We start from the raw sequence: 17,782 nt of genomic DNA, 5'->3' as shown, positions 1-17,782 counted from the left end.
GAGAGAGGAGGGACACACAGAGAGACAGAGAGGAGAGAGAAAATAAAAGTGACTTGAGTAAAGATTCAGAAAGCATTTCCTCAGAGATGTTGGCGGCCCGAAGCGGTGCCTGAGGTGGTGAAGGAGAAGGATCTGCTCAGAGCTGGGCGCTCAGCATGGTGCCCACGGGCGTGTCGTGTCGGGGGAGGTGAGGGCAGAGGAGCAGCCCGTGAAAGCCTAAGACTCAGACGAGGAGCGCAACCTGAGCGGCTCCGAAGAGGAAGAGGAAGAGGAGGAGGAGGTACCTTCAGGAAAGATTCCAGTAATTGATAAGTGTGTGGGGTGGGGGGAGGTCTTCAGAAATACTGGAAGATATGGGGATGGGGGTGAAGTACAGAATATGCTGGAAAAATTTGGAGCTGACATTAATAAGGCCCTCCTTGCCAAGAGAAAAATACTAGAAATGTATACCAAGGCTTCTTTCAAATCCAGTAGCCAGAAAATTGAACACGTTTGGAAAACACAGCCTGAGCAGAAACTTAACCAAGAGTTTTCTGAGCAGTTCCTGGCTATGTTTTAGCAGTGGGTCACAGATCTGAAGAAGGCTGAGGAGCAAGAAGAGAAGCTGGTGATTGTAAGGCGACAACAACAAAAGGTTTTTCAACAATCCCGAATTGTTCGGAATCAGAGACCGAAAACCGTTAGACAGTTGTATGAGCATTAAGTGCATCAAGAGTTTGGAGGACTTTGAGAAGAATCACGATAATCTACTTAGTGGGACACAAAATGAATTTAAAAAAGAAATGGCTGTGTTACAAAAGGAAACTCAGCAGTAAAAGATGGCAAGTGTCCGCAAGCCTCTTCAGTCCATGCTACTCTGATAGATGACTCTTGGGAGAAAGGACTTGAACCTAGTAATGTAACACAGTTGTAACATTAGCTAAGAGGCACAGACGTCTTTAGAGCAGCTTACAATTCTAGTCGAACTTAACATCTTTAGGCATAGAAGTTCTAGTTTAAATTATAATGCATTAATCGTCATGTTTAAGTATAAGACCTACCTTTCTGTTCACTTCCAAGTAAAATCCAGTTATGTGAGGAGCGGTGGTTACCAAACTGTGTGTGACAAGCTTTCAGCTCTTCCATTGTAACTGAATTTTTCTAGCACTGTCTATTAACTTTTATCAATAAAGAATATTCATATTTTAAAAAAATACCAATATCTAGGAAACCATATATATGAATTAGTAAGACTGAATATATAAGCATTTAAAACCAGAAGACCAAGATGTTAATTGTCAAGACCATTAATTTAAAATGCAAACTTTTAAAATCTCACTGCTAGCTAAGGAATTTATTTATCTGTTTATACCAATGCTCAATTAATGAAAGAAGTAGATAGGACAGACTCATTATACAAAGAACAGGAAATTTCTCAGAATAACTCACTTGTAGTTCATTTATAGATACCTAAGACCATAATGCAATAATGTTTTCCTCTCAACTGTTGCAGCTATATTTACAGGAACTATTTATGTTGATGATTCTGCAACAGACAAAATTTAAATCTTTTAGAAAATAATAAGTTGGGAGAAAAAAAAAACCATAATTACATTATGATGAAAAATATTTTGGAAAGTGTTTACTTCCAAAACAAAGAAAAATAAAATTTAAAAATATCCATTTTATGTGTACGGGCGTGTGAAGTACCATTTTTGGTTAAAGAATATTTGTTCCTTCAAATTATCTTGTTGGGTTGATTTTTTTGTAAGTTTTGTTATCCAGACTGTACCTCTAGTTAGTTTTACAACCAGACATATTCTGGCATGAAAATTAATGTATTTTTCATTTGTATTTTTTTCTTACTTAATTTTTCTAAAATATTTGATTGAAATTGTTATGAGCATATGTAGCTATATAATATGCCAAAAGAGAAGAACACAAATATACTGTTTGTCTTTATATTTAACTACCAGTTATCTCCATGGATTGAGAGCCACTGCTACATGTTTTTTGTTTTGTTTTGTTTTGTGTTTGGTGGTGCTAAGGATCAGATTTAGGCCATACATATCTACCTTTTTATTTACAGTGATGGTAGATTTTTAAATTTGAAGTACATAATTTTTTTAAAGTACATTTTAAAATCATGGCTGGTTGTACAACCAGTCATAGAATAACTTTTTATTAAACATTTCATAGTTTAGGAACCAGAGTCAGAGCACTGAACTTTCTTGTTTTAGTTTTTCTTATTCTTCCAAAGTCCTCTAATTAGATTTAGAAGACAAAATCCAGGAAGGTGAAAACACAGAGGCAACTTTCTTGGGTGCTTAGTGGTAAGATTAGTATGAAAATTTAAGACAGTTGTCAGAGGGCTATATTAATATTTTTTAAATTTAGCCTTTCTCTGTTGCTGTTACTCTTTTATACATTATAGTGGTTGTTGGTTTTGTAAACATCAAATTGTTGGGCAGGTTATCCCTACTTCCTGATAAGATCCAAGATTATTACGCCTTAAATTCAGAAATATAAAAAATAAATTCTTTAGACATACTTTTGAACAGACTTTAAATCTAGTCAGTTGTTATTCTGTGTTTATGCACAACGAATGTTAAAAGTTCATACTGAGAAGCACTGAAGGCATCTGTAGTCAGGGTTTGCAAGATAATAGATTTAATACAGGACACATAATTTATAGGATTATTTTATAATATTCAGCCAGAAAGTCAAATGCAGAAAGAGAAGTGCAGGTGATCTGTCCACACACTAAAAACCCAAAGAATCTAGCTGAGGGCCTGTATCCCATAGCAATGTCCTGCCCAAGCCCAACTAGAGGCCAAGAGCCCAAGGCAATGTCTCATGCAAGTCCTTATCAAGGATCTGCACCCGGAAGGCCCAGTCCCACCAGGTTTAGGAGTCTGCAGTGGAGCCAGGAAGAAACAAACACTCAAGACAAAGACCAGAGTCTCCTGGAAAGAACAGCAGCCATCTCCAGGGACAGTGAGAACCCAAGCTCCCCTGAGGATGAGAACAGCCAAGTTCCTACAATAATCTAACAATCTTCCCCTCCAGTTCTCTTTTTATGCTGTTGAAACAATCTGCAGGTGGGTCTTCCACGCCCAGAACTACACTCATTTAGTTCAGCTGGGCATTCCAAGTTGACCATTAGTTAATCTACCACAGCCTTTAACTCAATGGAATTTGATAGACCTCTTGATCTGAGTAAGACAGACAGTCAAAAGCATTAGAAAATTCAGTGTTGAATGAGATGTACATTACGACCCTTTCCCCAAACTGGTAAATGGAGCTATTTTCTGATGGTTCCATCAAAGGCTTTTTTTCCCTTGAATTTGGGTGTTTTGTGTGTGTGTCTGTGTGTGTGTGTGTGTGTTGTTTGTATCATTAGGTTAGCTTATTATAGATTTTTGAAAACAATTTAAAGAAATCACAGTAGGAGTTTTTTTACACAGGTGTAGCACGAATAATGTGAATAAAAGGCCACACTACATAAGAATGTTTGTGTAAGTTCTAAAAAATTTCTTCAGGTCCTTAAAAGGGCTGAGGATTGAATGTAGGTATGGGAGTTGAGAGACAAGACACCAAATTCATGTTTCTGTTTAAAATAAAGGAATCCATCTCAGGAGAGAATGAATGTTCGCAGCAAATGCCTGAAAACATGGCCCAGTTAATTAGTTAGAAGACTCTTGTTTTCTAAATAGGTAACTGTTTGTAGCCTAGCTGTGGCTCATAAAGTGAAAATAAAGACCAAAAAGATTTAAAAATACTGTGAAATAGGAAGAAATTTTTCAAAATTATACAGAATGTGAGATACTTTGCAAATACTTAAAATGTTTTAAGCAAAAAAAAAAAAAAAAAAGGAATTGTATTAGGAAATGAGCTGAGATTAGCAAATGAAAGTATATTCTTTTTAGTTTATGATTATGGTGTATATTTAAACCTTTGTTCTCTATTTTTTGAAAAATTTTTCATAGAATGACTTTATTTTATTAATATCAAATTGTATTATATTAAAATAATTAATAAATTTAAACAACCCATCTGTGAACAAGAGGCTTTTGGGGAACAGTTTAGATTTAAATCATAATAAATAACAGGTATTCTAGTTACAATCTCAGGATATTTTCTCTGGTGAAGTACATAAAGTAGAAAGGAGTTAGATTTTTTTTTTATATTACCATTTAAATAAATTAACTACTCAACGTAATGTGATAGAGTATTTTTTAAAAGCTTAATGAAGGTAAAGCAATAAAGATAGGAAAGGAAGAAGTTAAACTATCATTATTTGCTGATGATATGATACTCTACATTGAAGATCCAAAAAACTCCACCAAAAAACTTCTAGACTTAATTGACAGATTCAGTAAAGTATCTGGATACAAGGTGAATACCCAAAAATCAATAGCCTTTCTATACACAAATAACAGACAGACAGAAAGAGAAATAAGGGAAAAAATTCCTTTTACAATAGCATCCAAAAAAATGAAGTATCTAGGAATCAATCTAACAAAAGAAACAAAAGATCTCTACACTGAAAACTACAGCACTCTGAAAAAAGAAATCGAAGAGGATATAAAAAAATGGAAAGATATCCCCTGCTCCTGGGTAGGAAGAATCAACATAGTGAAAATGGCCATACTACCGAAACTGCTATATACATTCAATGCAATGCCAATTGAAATTCCAACACTATATTTCACAGAACTAGAAAAAAGAATCCAAAAATTCATTTGGAACCACAAGAGACCTAGAATAGCAAAAGCCATTATAGGCAACAGTCACATGGCACCAGGTGTAACAATTCCCAATTTGAAACTATACTACAAAGCCACTGTGATAAAATCAGCATGGTACTGGCAAAGAAATAGGCCTGAGGATCAATGGAACAGACTGGAAGACACAAAAACAAATGCAGATGTACTCAGCTACCTCATCTTCGACAAAGGAGCTCACCATCCTCAGTGGAGGAAAGATAGCCTCTTTAATAAATGGTGTTGGAAAAACTGGATATCAACCTGTCACAGATTAAAATTAGACCCTTATCTTTCGCCATGCACTAAATTAAAATCCAAATGGATTAAAGATCTAAATATTAAAACAGAAACATTAAACTTGCTGGAAAGTAAGTTAGGCAGAACTCTGGAAGACATTGGTATAGGAAAAGACTTTATGAACAAATCCTCAGTAGCACGGGAACTAGCAGAAAGAATCAACAACTGGGATCTCATCTTACTAAAAAGCTTCTGTACTTCAAAAGAAACCATTAGCAGAACTAAGAGACAATCTACAATGTGGGAAAAAATTTTTACCAGCTGTACCTCAGACAAAGGACTATTATCAAGGATATATAAAGAACTCAAAACAATCAGTCCCCCCAAATATAAAGACCCGATCCAAAAATGGGCATCCGAAATGAACAGACATTTCTCATACAAAGAAGTGAAAGCAGCAAGAAAATATATGAAAAAATGTTCCACATCACTGGTCATTCGAGAGATGCAGATGAAAACAACACTGAGATTCCACCTCACCCCACAAAGAATGGCTGCTATCAAGAAATCACACAATAACAAATGTTGGCGGGGTTGTGGGGAGAAAGGAACCCTCCTCCATTGTTGGTGGGAGTGCAGACTAGTGCAACCACTATGGAAATCAATATGGAGATACCTCAAAGAGCTTGGACTGGAGGTTCCATTTGACCCAGCCATCCCTCTGTTGGGTATCTTTCCAAGAGAACTAAAAGAATCATATCACAGAGAAGTATGTGCACCCATGTTTATAGCGGCACAGTTTGTAATAGCTAAATCTTGGAAACAACCTATTTGCCCATCCGTTGGAAACTGGATAAAGAAGTTGTGGTTTTTCTATAAAATGGAATATTACTCAGCCATAAAGAGCGAGAGAATAGATTCATTCATAGGAAAATGGATACATATTGAAGATATACTCCTAAGTGAAATAAATAAGTCCCACATGTGTAAATACCAAATAGTTTCCCTGGTGTGAATATTCTGCAACAATGCATAAGATTCTAATAAGATTACTGACATTTAGAAATGGGAGGAAAGGAGCTAAAGGTGTAGGGAAGGTGTGATACGTAGGGGAAGAGTAAAAAGGGAAAAGAAAAAAATGTGAGAGAATGAAAAGATGAAAATAAAGTGTTTGTAGATGGGGAGGGGAGGAGGGGGTGAAGGGAGGGCAGAGGTAAGGGGAAAAAATGAGAATCAAGACTTGCCATGTAAAGGTACATGATCCCAACAATGAATGTAACTGTACTGTATCCCTAAATGTACCAATAAACTCAATTTAAAAAAAAAAAAAAAAAAAGCTTAATGAAGGGCTGGGAATTCAGCTCAGTGGTTCTGCTGCCTGCTTCGCAAGCACAGGGACCCGAGTTTGATCCCCAGTATCCCCCCAAAAGAACCGTTCAGTGGAAATGAGATACTAATCAGATGCTGGAGCTTCTGAGTTGTCAGCCATTAAATAAAAGCTTGGAGAAAGATGAGACTTAAAAAAAAAAGTAAATATTCATCATATATTTTGATAATCCCTTGTAATCATTCTATTTCATTATTAGTTATTATTAAAATCATAGTATGCTGTGCTTAAATGCAAATTAAATTTTATCATAGATATATAGGTACAAGAAAAAATACCACGTAGATAGGACTTGGTAATATCCATGATTTGAAACACACTGGGGTTATCACAGTGTGTGTCCTATAGATAAGAGGGGACTACTGTACACCTTATTCTTATTCTGGTAGTGTCTATAGTAGAGTAGTCTCAAGATGGAGAGAAGTAATTTTAATACAAGTTATATGTATGCCTGTTGTAGTTTAATATTTTTGTGACAATGAATTATTTAAATTATTTTGTTCCCTATGTTTTAAAAATCCTATGAATATTTTTGTGAATCTTTCTTAAATAGTAACATCCAAATATTTTACATGGGTAAAGTTTTTGTTAGTAAAGAGATTTCTAATACTTGTCCTGAATCGCTTATTCTTTTCACCCTTATCACTGAATTTAGCTAGTCTTTATTTTCTGGTAGAGCAAATTATGCATGATTAACCTATCAGGAAAAGATAATATTTTAAAACTTTTCAGCTAGTCAGTGACTTGATGATTCTGTGATCCTTCATAACATTTTTCTGTTGAAAATATGGTTATACTTATTAAAGTACTTAATTTAAAAATTACATATCTAAATTTTTAAAAAATCAAAACAAAACAAGGCAGCTTTCTCTCCCTTTGTTTTTAAAAGTCAGTACAACCGTGCAGTTTTTTTTGACATTTTGAACCTTTGGAACTTCGTTTTGGTCCTTTTTGTTTTAGGTATTAATCTTGATCTCTTGATAGAAGGCAAGGTGACAGTTTTTTTTTGTTTGTTTGTTTTGTTTTGTTTTTGTCCTATTGTTTCCTGGAATTAAAGTAGCATTTCAGCTTTCCTTTAAGATGAATCTTCCTAGCCCATGCCTTCTTTCGTTTTCAGTTTTCTGCATTTTGCTTCTCTAGGGAAGAAAAGAACCATATATATATTTCACTTTGATTTTTTTCATTCTAATCTGAAAGAGATTATAGTATAATTATATGGGGTTTCTTCGGTCTTAAATTTTACTTTTCTACAGACTGTCCAGTTTGAGTCTAAAGATACTTAAGAAAACATTTGCATGAAGGAGTAAAAGGTGGGCTTGGGTTTTCACTACAGAAGTTTTATCAGAGATTAATGGTCATATTCCTCCCCTAATATTTTATGATGGGTTTCATAAATTTGAGTAATTTGAAAACAAAGTTGTATTATGGTTTTCTGCTTAGTAGATAAAAGGAAATCCTGTCTGTAGTGCTTTATACAACTAACATTGAGTACTAGTCAGACTTAAGGGGTGTAAATAGTTTATTAGATTATTTGCATGTACATTTCTCTGAAAATGTGGTGGTGGGAGTTTAGGTTAATAGGTTTTCACACTAGTGTGCTTTTGGAATAATCAGTGGAATCTAGTCATCTGTCATTAAAATTTCACTCCTGTTTTAAGACGTGTATAATTGCTCTCTGCCTTATTAAGAAAACTGTCTAATAATATAAATATGTAGATTGATAGGCTTTATAAAATAACTTTAGTATTTCAAAAGAATTTTTATAAAATTTTTTATTCCAAAGTGTCTTTAAATATTGAAATTCCCACTATATTTTGTTATTTTGGGGTACATATATATATATGTTACATATTATATATATATAAAATATATATTTTATGTATTTTTGGCAGAGAGAGACTGCCAAAAATGTATATATCAAGAAAAGAAAAATTTTATATAAGTATTTCAATACTAAATTTACTGAAACGTCATGAGATTATACATGTTGCCTTTGGCCTGTACAATTATAGGAGGTGTTCAAAATGGTGGCCATTGGTTTCCAGACATTTATTAGTACAGTGAATTGTTGAAGTGTATATACATTTTTTTGGTGCATGCTCTGTCTGTCTGTCTGTCTGTCTCTCTCTCTCTCTCTCTCTCTATATATATATATATATATATAATTAAATTTAGAGCCTTTGCACTGCGCTACATCGCCACCCTTTTAAAAATTTTTTTTGTTTTGAGACAGTCTTGCTAAATCCCTGCATTGCCTGGGCTGGGCTTATACTTGCAGTCTTTCTGCCTCAATCTGCCAGAGTGCTGCGCTTATAAGATGTATGCCACCATAACTGGCTTCAGGCTATTTCTAAGGCATAAATTAAACCTGAGATTCTCTTTGTGTTTATTTGCTACATTGTTCTGTTTATGTTATTTCCTCATCCCACTTTCCTTCAAATTCCTTCCTCTGTTAAAATAATGCTGGTCCATTTTAATGAGTTTCAAAATCCCTGAAACCTAGCATGCATGGCTATCTTATGCAACTTTCACTTCTTCATGTTAAATTTCTCTGGGAAAATTTTCTCTATGCTGCTGTAAAATTAAAATCCTACATACTTCATCATTTGTCATCTGGGCCAAAATATCGCTGTGAATGAGGAAAGCAAGCAAAGAAGTAATCTATATGAATAAATGAAATCTAGTAATTTTGAGAAGATGCTCTTATTCTTTTCTTGTATCATTATATCATGTTTTCTGATAACTACTTTGGTCTTTGATTTGTTAATTGGAGAAGCTGAAATGTTAACCTTCAGTGGCAGTGTGGCTTATAACATTTGTCTCTTATTTTTATTACAGCTCTTTCTCAAAAGAAGGGCTTGTTTACCATTTTAAAGAGGAATCAGTTGAGGGCAGAGAAAAAATTGTGGCTTGCCAGACTAAAATCCCAAAGTCTAGCACCTGGTAGCAGTACAGAATGAGCCCATAGGCAGAAAGGAACTCATCCTCCTTGGATAGTACCTCTGGAAATTTTGTCCAGGCAGTTAAAATGGGGACGTCATCGGTGGATGCCGCAAGGGGGCAACTTCAGGATAGCCATGTGTAGCATTTGTCCCATGTTCTAACCATAGGAAATCTTTGGACCTGGAAAATGCCTGATAATGGCTAACCTAGAATGTATCACTTTGGTAGTTCTTGGACCTGTCCTTATTTTTTATGTACAGTTGCTGTTGTTTGCTGACCTGGGAGAACCTAAAGCCAAAAAGAAAGAAAAGTCATCTACTGCAGTTTTAAATCAAATTTTAAAACAGCAAAACGTTTTAATATCTGTATCTGGAAGAGAAATGTTTGGAGCTGTGCAACTGGCAGGCAGGAGAATAGTGACTGAAGAAGAGATGATTCTTGGGCCAACTCTGGGTACAAAGCGAACTCCACTGAAAGAAACCCAGGCAGCTTCTGCAGTCTAAGTTCCCAGTGAAGTCAGAGGGGAAAGTCCTGGCAGTACTGTGGATTTGTATGCCGGTATAAATATAAACAAAAATTCTCAGCCCTGTGGCTATAAAAAGAAGTATTTTTAATGATGTATTCATTGTTTAAGAGCAGGCTGTGAGGTTTGTTTAACATTTAATTCCTATGCAGTTCAAAAACCAGTTCTATCTTCTTTAGAGCTTAAACTCTTTCAGATGTTTTTGTTGTGTAACATTTTGTCCAGATTCTTCTTTAATGTATGTTTTTCTCCCTCACAATTTGTTAAAAGATGAGTTTGTGTGAATCTTGACACTATGATGTTTTTCATGGTTTTAATTTGAATGTGAGTTGTTACAGCTGGAATCATATGATTAATGGAAGAGAGTTGTTTGTCACAAAAAACAGATGATACTTTACATTTAGTCAAAATGCATTAAAAACTTGCTTATATTTTACTGGACCTAAATCAAATTTTTATTAACTTTTGAATTCTGCTTATCATTTAAATTACTATTAAATATGCAGCTCATGATGTAACTGGTTATTGAAGTTATTGGAAAGATGATTAGAAAATTTGCATGTTAAATATAAGTTATCCATTAGTTAGGTGACCAGATTTTTTTAACTCTTGCAATAAGTCTAAGAGTTGGTGTACAAAAGATGGAGGGAATGTTTGCAGCTAAAAGTTCAACCTTGATTGCTTACATATTTTTATATACTTTTACAGTTTATTTGCATAGTAAGGTGATGGCACTGGTGAGCCCTTGCCTCTTTCTCTCTTGACGGTCTCTGATTCACCTGAAACATGAGGGTCTTGCAGGGCCCCTGCCCTTATTCTGAGGTCCAAAGTGGGTGGTAGCTGCATTTACTGCAGTGGTTTTAATCATTTTTCCAAGAAGAAATGTCAGGGGGGTTGTATGTGCATCTACTTTTAGAAATGAGTTTTACAAGTTATGTTAGGTCTCGTTTGGCACTACCTTGCAGTGGTTTTATCTTATCATATAACCTGAAAATATATGTTCAGTCAGCTGTTACTTCCTTCAGTCTGTTAAACCAAGTAGAAATTTGCTGCTTTCAAATTTTGGCCTGTGGCTATAACAGTTTCAAGTTGAGTACTTGCATGGTGAGGAAGCCATTGAGAATGCATGCACATACACTGTATTTATAGAGTTTTAACTACTTTATTATAAAGTTAGAACCAGATTCATTTTTGCAAACAGAAAAATTAGATATTTGCTCATTTTATAATAGTAGGTATGATCTGGTCAGCAAAACTCATTACTTTTTTTTTTTTTTCCTAGCAGTTTTACTCTCTTAATGCTAGCAGTGCAAGTCATAGCACCCTACTGGTCTATATTGGAACTAGTAGGAGTTCCAGACTGAGACATCCAATTATTTTCAGTCAGATCTGTTCTATTCTATTGGTCAATTTATTTTTTTATTCCAAGTACCAGATATTACTTATGTTTCTATTAAAATTCATTGTGTAACCATTGGCTCGTTGTTCCAGCTTGTCAAGAGCCTTTTGACTTTGTGAAATTTGTCATCCAACATATTGGCAGTTTCTTTTCAGCTTTTGACCATCTGTACACATTAATATAATACCTTCGGAGTTCTTTTTCAATTAGAATGTATAAACATGTATCCACTTGTCTGTGAGAGTCTCGTGCTCCTTATGTTCATTGTGTAACCATTGGCTCGTTGTTCCAGCTTGTCAAGAGCCTTTTGACTTTGTGAAATTTGTCATCCAACATATTGGCAGTTTCTTTTCAGCTTTTGACCATCTGTACACATTAATATAATACCTTCGGAGTTCTTTTTCAATTAGAATGTATAAACATGTATCCACTTGTCTGTGAGAGTCTCGTGCTCCTTATGGAAAGTAACAATATGATTAAAATAGAACCTTTCTTTCAGGGAGCTCACAAGCTATAGGGAATAATAGACATGTAATTATGTAGGTACAGTGCAGTATAATTGCTGTAATATATTTTTGTGTAAAGTGCTGTGAGAACCAGACTTGATCAGAAACCATAGAACTCAAGTTCTTCGATGTTGGCTCAGATCCATGAATTTTTCCTTATTGAGTTTGTCAGTTATCCTACCGAACTACTGCCACATGTACTCCTTTTCTTTCTCAGCCAGTGACACAAGAGGCATGTCAAATATTTTCCTAACATGATCTTATTTTATGTTCCTGCCCAAATCTACCATCTTGTCAAACCAGTACAAAAAGAAATTCGAATTTAGAAAGACTTATTTTTTGTAAGCCCATTGGGGTTCACCAGGATCCCAGTTTATAAATCTGGGTCAGTATTGCTGGTCTTCTCTTAATTTTCCCATTCTACATGGTTACATGACAGTGCTTAAAATGGTTTTGTGATGACATCTGAGTGTTGTGTTATCTTGGTATGTCATCTATCTGAAGCTGTAGCTTTGAGTTAACAGAGAAGCTGGTTGTACACTGTCCTATATTTAGATTCCAAATTTCTCTTAACACTTTCCAGATTGAAAATCATTCTTTTTATGTCTTTCTGTTTTTTCTTTTCCCACTTAGTTGTTCTTAACATTTTTGCAAGTGTAAATTCAGGTTTTTTATTTTAGCCTTCCCTTTCATCTTTCTTAAACCATCTTACTCTTTAAAATTATCAGGGATGGGCTGGTTCTGCTCTTCCTTTTCTTTATTCTTCTCCAGTTATGATGTTGAAGTCCTGTACAAATCCAGGTAAATGACCTTTCTTGACATTATGCTTTCTAATAACATTTTTTGATGGTCATAAATTTAAATAGACGACCTTTTTTCATAATACGTTGCTATGAAATTGTTGACTGAGAAGGGTATAATTATTTTTAACATTTTAAGTATACAATATAATGACATTCATTGCAAACTTGTATCTTTACATACTCTATCTTGGTTCTTATTTTTTTCCCATTCTCCTTCTCTTCCTTTAACCCCTCCAGCCCTCCCTGTTTACAGAGACTTTGTTTCCATTTTTTTTCTTTTTCTTATATTAATTCCATTTAAGAAGGCTAGAAACTTATGAGAACTAATAATATCATAGCAGCTATGTTTCTAATAGCACCTGTCTCTAATAGTGAGTTTTAATATGCCCACTGTCAAGAGGACAAGTCACATATTTGGCCATGAACAGTAATTGTATGGAAACTGCCAACATTTGTCATTTTATCTTTCCTTTTGGGAATTTCATTGCTGAACTCTTCTCTGTTGTTCTCAGTGTGAATGTTCTTTCTATTCCTTTTCAGTCTGACGTGGGGGGGATTTTTGACTTTTTAATATGGCTTGGCAATTTCTAATAGTTAAACTAGTTTAGCTCTCAGTCTCTGTCCTTGATAGGTGCTTCTCAGATCCTCTTTGGCAATTTTGTTCTGTATACTTTGGAATAGTCTGCTAGTTAAGTATTCATCTGATTTCCTTCTAAAAATATATTTTACTGAGTTTTTAAATATTTCAGATTAGATGTGAAATATCAAAATATTAGGCTTGAAACATTTTAAGTTCCTTGTACACAGTGTAAATTTGCTTTGTAGAAAATATGCATAGATTTATACTCCTCTTAGGAATATATTCTGTTATGTTGGTTATTGCATTTTTTGTTGTTGTTGCAGATCATCAGTTAAAATTATTTTTCAGGTAATTGGATAAGTGGAAAATGGTACTGTAAAATGTTAGTTTATATTTTTTATAACTTAAATAAAAGTTTGTATCTTCTTTATAATTATTATTTTCTCTTGATCTCTTTTATGTTGTATGTGTAGGTGTTTTTGTTTTGCTACAAGGTCTCACTATAATCTAGGCTGGCCTTGAATTTGTTCTATGGCCCAGGCTGCCTTGAACTCAGGTTTCTCCTGCTTCAATCTCCCAAATGCTAGGATTTACAGGTGTGTGCCACCATTTCTGGCTGTTGTTCATTTTGCTTTTAAAAATATAGCTATTTTTATATACTAGTTATTCCATTTAAAATTTTAGGTGAACGATTCCTTTGAGATTTTGATTGTTGGTATATTAAACTCATTATTAACAACTTTGGGAAAAATTGAAATCTTACTATATTTATAATATGAGATGATTTATACATTTTTTTATTGTTTGTTAGAGGTGTGTGTACATAAACAATATGATTTTAAAATATAGTGAATATTTAATTTTTTAATTTATTAGAAGATACATTGCCATTAATCCATCTCAGAACACCCCCACCTTGCTTTGAACACATGTCATCATTCTTTCCATTTTTTTGGTTTTCTGAGACAGGGTCTCACTATGTAGTTGAGACTGACCTGGAACTCAGTATGTAGCCCAGGCTGGTCTCGAACTCACAGCGATCCTCCTGCTTCAGCCTCCCGAGTGCTGGGATTACAGGCGTGCACCACCATGCCTGGGTCACTCTTTCCACTTTCTGAAGCAGTTCTGGAAGTTTCTTTAGTTGAACTGTTGAGGCTGCCTCCATGTCCATTTACTTTTCCCTATTAATGACTTTGGAGAAGAGAACCAGAAGTCACCTGATGACAGATGTGGTGAATAAAATGGATGATATTTTTAAGAGCCTACCTTTCTACTGTATTGTACATGGTAAAGGCATTCACCGTAGTTTTAATCAACACTCACCAAAGAGGACTTCCTCAGACAGTGGGAAGCATGTTTGGATAAATGTGTTTGAAGTGAGGGAGAGTGTTTAATGAGAGGCTTAATGGCAATGTATCTTTTACTGTAATATAGTTTTCATTTAAGCATTCACTATATATTTTGACCACACCACATGTGCCCCTTATACAAATTTGTTTTTCCATGTTACTGTATTTTGTAATTGTAAGAATTTTTAAAATGTGTTAGTGTAGGTTCCCCCCCACTCCCATTATTAGGATTGAACCCAGTGCTTCACATGTGGTAGATATTAATGTACTTTGAAATGTAACATAAAGATATTTCAACATATTTAAATTTTGTTTCTAATCACCTGTGGGACTATACTATTACTAGTTCTGAGGATTTTTAAAAAATTCTTAAATAATGATTATTTTGTGTACTTTCCAGCGGTGCTATTGCTTATGTCAGTTTTCTGCCATATTATATTGCTAGAACTTTAAAATCACTGCTGAGTAACTCTGGTGATCAGGTTGCCACATTAATTTTTACATCTTCCACACCTAGAATAGTACTGTAGTTGGCATATATAAAGTTTTAGAAAATGTTTGAAGTAGTAAATTTTCTTGAGTTTTAGTGTTCAAGACCTTTTATTCTTGTTGCTAAACTAAAAATGTGTAGACATCTGTATAAAAGAAAGTTACACATGACATTTCACACTATAATTAGCTACTCTAGCTCTTTAGTAGAGGAGAAAAGGATTATATTCAAATGCAGTAAAAGAAATGATGTTGTGGACTAGGTGGCATTTCATGCACGGTTGAGAATAGCTCATACTTGAAAATAAAAAGTTAGAGGAAAAGTAGATTTCTGTGAAAAGTAAAAGTCAGAAACAGCAATTGGAAAGCGAGATAAGTAAAAGGTGAAAATGTGAGCCCTTCATTTTGTCCCATGTAAATGTTTCATAAATGATTTGGAAAGACTCAAGATTACGGAGGCCACCTTGATCCAATCAAGAGTTTTGAATGGCAAGCATAGCTCTTTAGACCAGTCTTTCGAAGGTTTCTCACATTTTCAGACACATTGAAAGGGATATTTTAATTATAAATAAAGAGACAAAAATTTCTTATTTGTAGAGGTGTGGCACTTCTGGACACCTCAAGGATCTCAGCATATCTGTAATCCTTTCAAGGCTTACTTGATCTAGGAAAAAATATAATTTGTATTTTAGATTTTATCTAGATACGCCTTTCTCAAATTAATTTAAAACTCTTTTGCAAAAAACCCACTTCTTCCTCTCTCTACACACATAGAGACTTGCTACCTTAGAAGAATTTCGTGTTTCTAGTTCCCAGTTCAAGAACCAAGAGCTGCATTTACTTTTCCCTGAAAACCATGGCTTTTAAGTGAGAAATATTCCAAGTTTTAAAATTTTCTACACAGGTTGTAGTAATTGGAGATGCATATAGATTTCTCAGCTGTGTATCATTATATTTATTTTACCCTGTATGCTTTGTGCTTATGATCTTTTTAAAGAATAATTATATCTCATTGCCAGTGAACCTGAGTTTTGACATGAAATTCTCAGGATTAACCACGTCTGTAAGTACAAATGTTATTTCTGAACAGTCTTTCAAGAAATCAGTATATGGTTCTCAAATGATAATCAAGTTGTTAACACTTCAAATCTAAAAGAACTGTTGTAGACTAAACAAAATTATTTTAATGCCTGCTTTTTTATTAAAAGATTCACTTGATTAAAGAATCAAGTTTGAATACGAAAAATCTTAATGATATTATTGTACCTTCATTGGCTGTTATATTAGCAAAGAGGGTGCTTCTCAGAGCACTTCATCCCTCTTGATATTTAACCAACTAAATTAAAATTAAAAACATTCTGATTTTAAAATGTGTGAATGCTGATAATAGATTCAGAAACTTACAGTTTGATTTTGATTCCCTTCAGATGTAATGATGGTGGTTTGATTATGCTTTTTGAAAAGAATCTTTGTCTTACAGAGACTTAAGCCAAAATATTTACAAATGAAATTATATATCTGGTAATAAGGAGGAAGTGGGAGAAAGCTGGATTAGCAAGAATTGATAGTTGTTGTGACTGGTTGATGTTGTTCATCATACATTTATCTTTACATTTATTCAAAATTTTCCAAAATGCTAAGTGAAAATATGAAGAACATAATTCATCATTTGTTTGGTGAACACCAGAAACTGCAGTACTGTCAAGATGAGAGGAGGGGTATTCCATGCTATGTTAAACCCGAACTGCTATGTCTTTTATTTCTGTTCCTAGCCTTATTTTCTTTCGTAGTTATTGATCTATTCTCTCTTGCTCTTTCAATTTCTTAATTTCTTGACTTAATCTCTCTTGTAACCATTTCTTTTTGGTACTATCCACATGCCTCTCTCTGGTGGATTCTCTCTCCTCTCCTCTGTCTCCCACATATTGATTTAGTTCTTCTAATACGCTCTGAGTGAGCGCCAAGAAATTGTGATCATGTTTTGTTCTAGGCAAGATGACTGTGTGGGCCTGAGAGACTTGTAGAATGTTAAGCATATCAGCATTAGGCCTTTAATTTAGGAATGTTTCTCTTGGCTATTCCATGACTTCTAGTGTTTAGCTGTGTTCTGGATAGTCAGTAAATCACATAATTGTGTAGATATGTAATCATATATATTGACAGGTACAAGGAGGGGGCTAATTTTTTTACTGTAATACTGGATTCTATGCCGTCATTTTTCTTGTCCCTCTTAAGAAATTCTTAATATCCAATGTTGAGTGAGAGATTCTTTGCAGAACTTTGTATGAGTCAAAAACATAATTGCACCAGCAAACCACCGCCATAAGCAAAAAGGATAGGCTATTTGTATAACATGGAATAAATTGTTAGGTAAATTCTACATTCTCCATTTGAGAAATCTGAATAAATACCTTATAAAACTTTAATTCACTGCAAAATATTTCCTGTTATTATGTATAAATCTTGATATTATGTATAAAATATTATTTATAAATCTTTGTATTAGATATGTATATATGCAGATATAAAGCAGACACATAAGTGTATAAAATATTTGTATGGCTTTTTCAGTCTACTTAAGAAGATGATATATGCATTTGGATGACTGCTGCAAGTATTATAAGCAGAACCAAGAGAAATAGATTAAACATTTCTGAGAAATTATTTTCTGCCTGAATAGAAGAGAAGGCTTAGTATAGTAGGTGACATTTGATCTGGTCCTTGAAGTTTGAATGTGCCAACAGGAGAACTGACAAGGTAGGAAAAGATAACAAAACAAAAATGCGTGATGATGAAAACTTAGGTTTGTTTCAGGAGA

General features: G+C 34.2%; 1 protein-coding gene and 1 pseudogene across 4 annotated transcripts in view; both read left to right on the top strand.

Annotated features, from left to right (window-relative positions):
* The window catches only part of LOC104864138, a 9,423-nt pseudogene extending 8,563 nt beyond the window's left edge, over window positions 1-860 (top strand).
* Arl15 (ADP ribosylation factor like GTPase 15) overlaps window positions 1-17,782 on the top strand; it is a 410,147-nt gene that overhangs the window by 161,876 nt on the left and 230,489 nt on the right. The gene's annotated exons all lie outside the window — the stretch shown is intronic.

Source organism: Fukomys damarensis, unplaced genomic scaffold (assembly GCF_012274545.1).
Source record: "Fukomys damarensis isolate Sample0158 unplaced genomic scaffold, DMR_v1.0_HiC HiC_scaffold_1, whole genome shotgun sequence".
Classification (NCBI taxonomy): Eukaryota; Metazoa; Chordata; class Mammalia; order Rodentia; family Bathyergidae; genus Fukomys; species Fukomys damarensis.
Note: the sequence above shows the minus strand (reverse complement) of the source record. Positions and strands in the feature narration are given on the sequence as shown.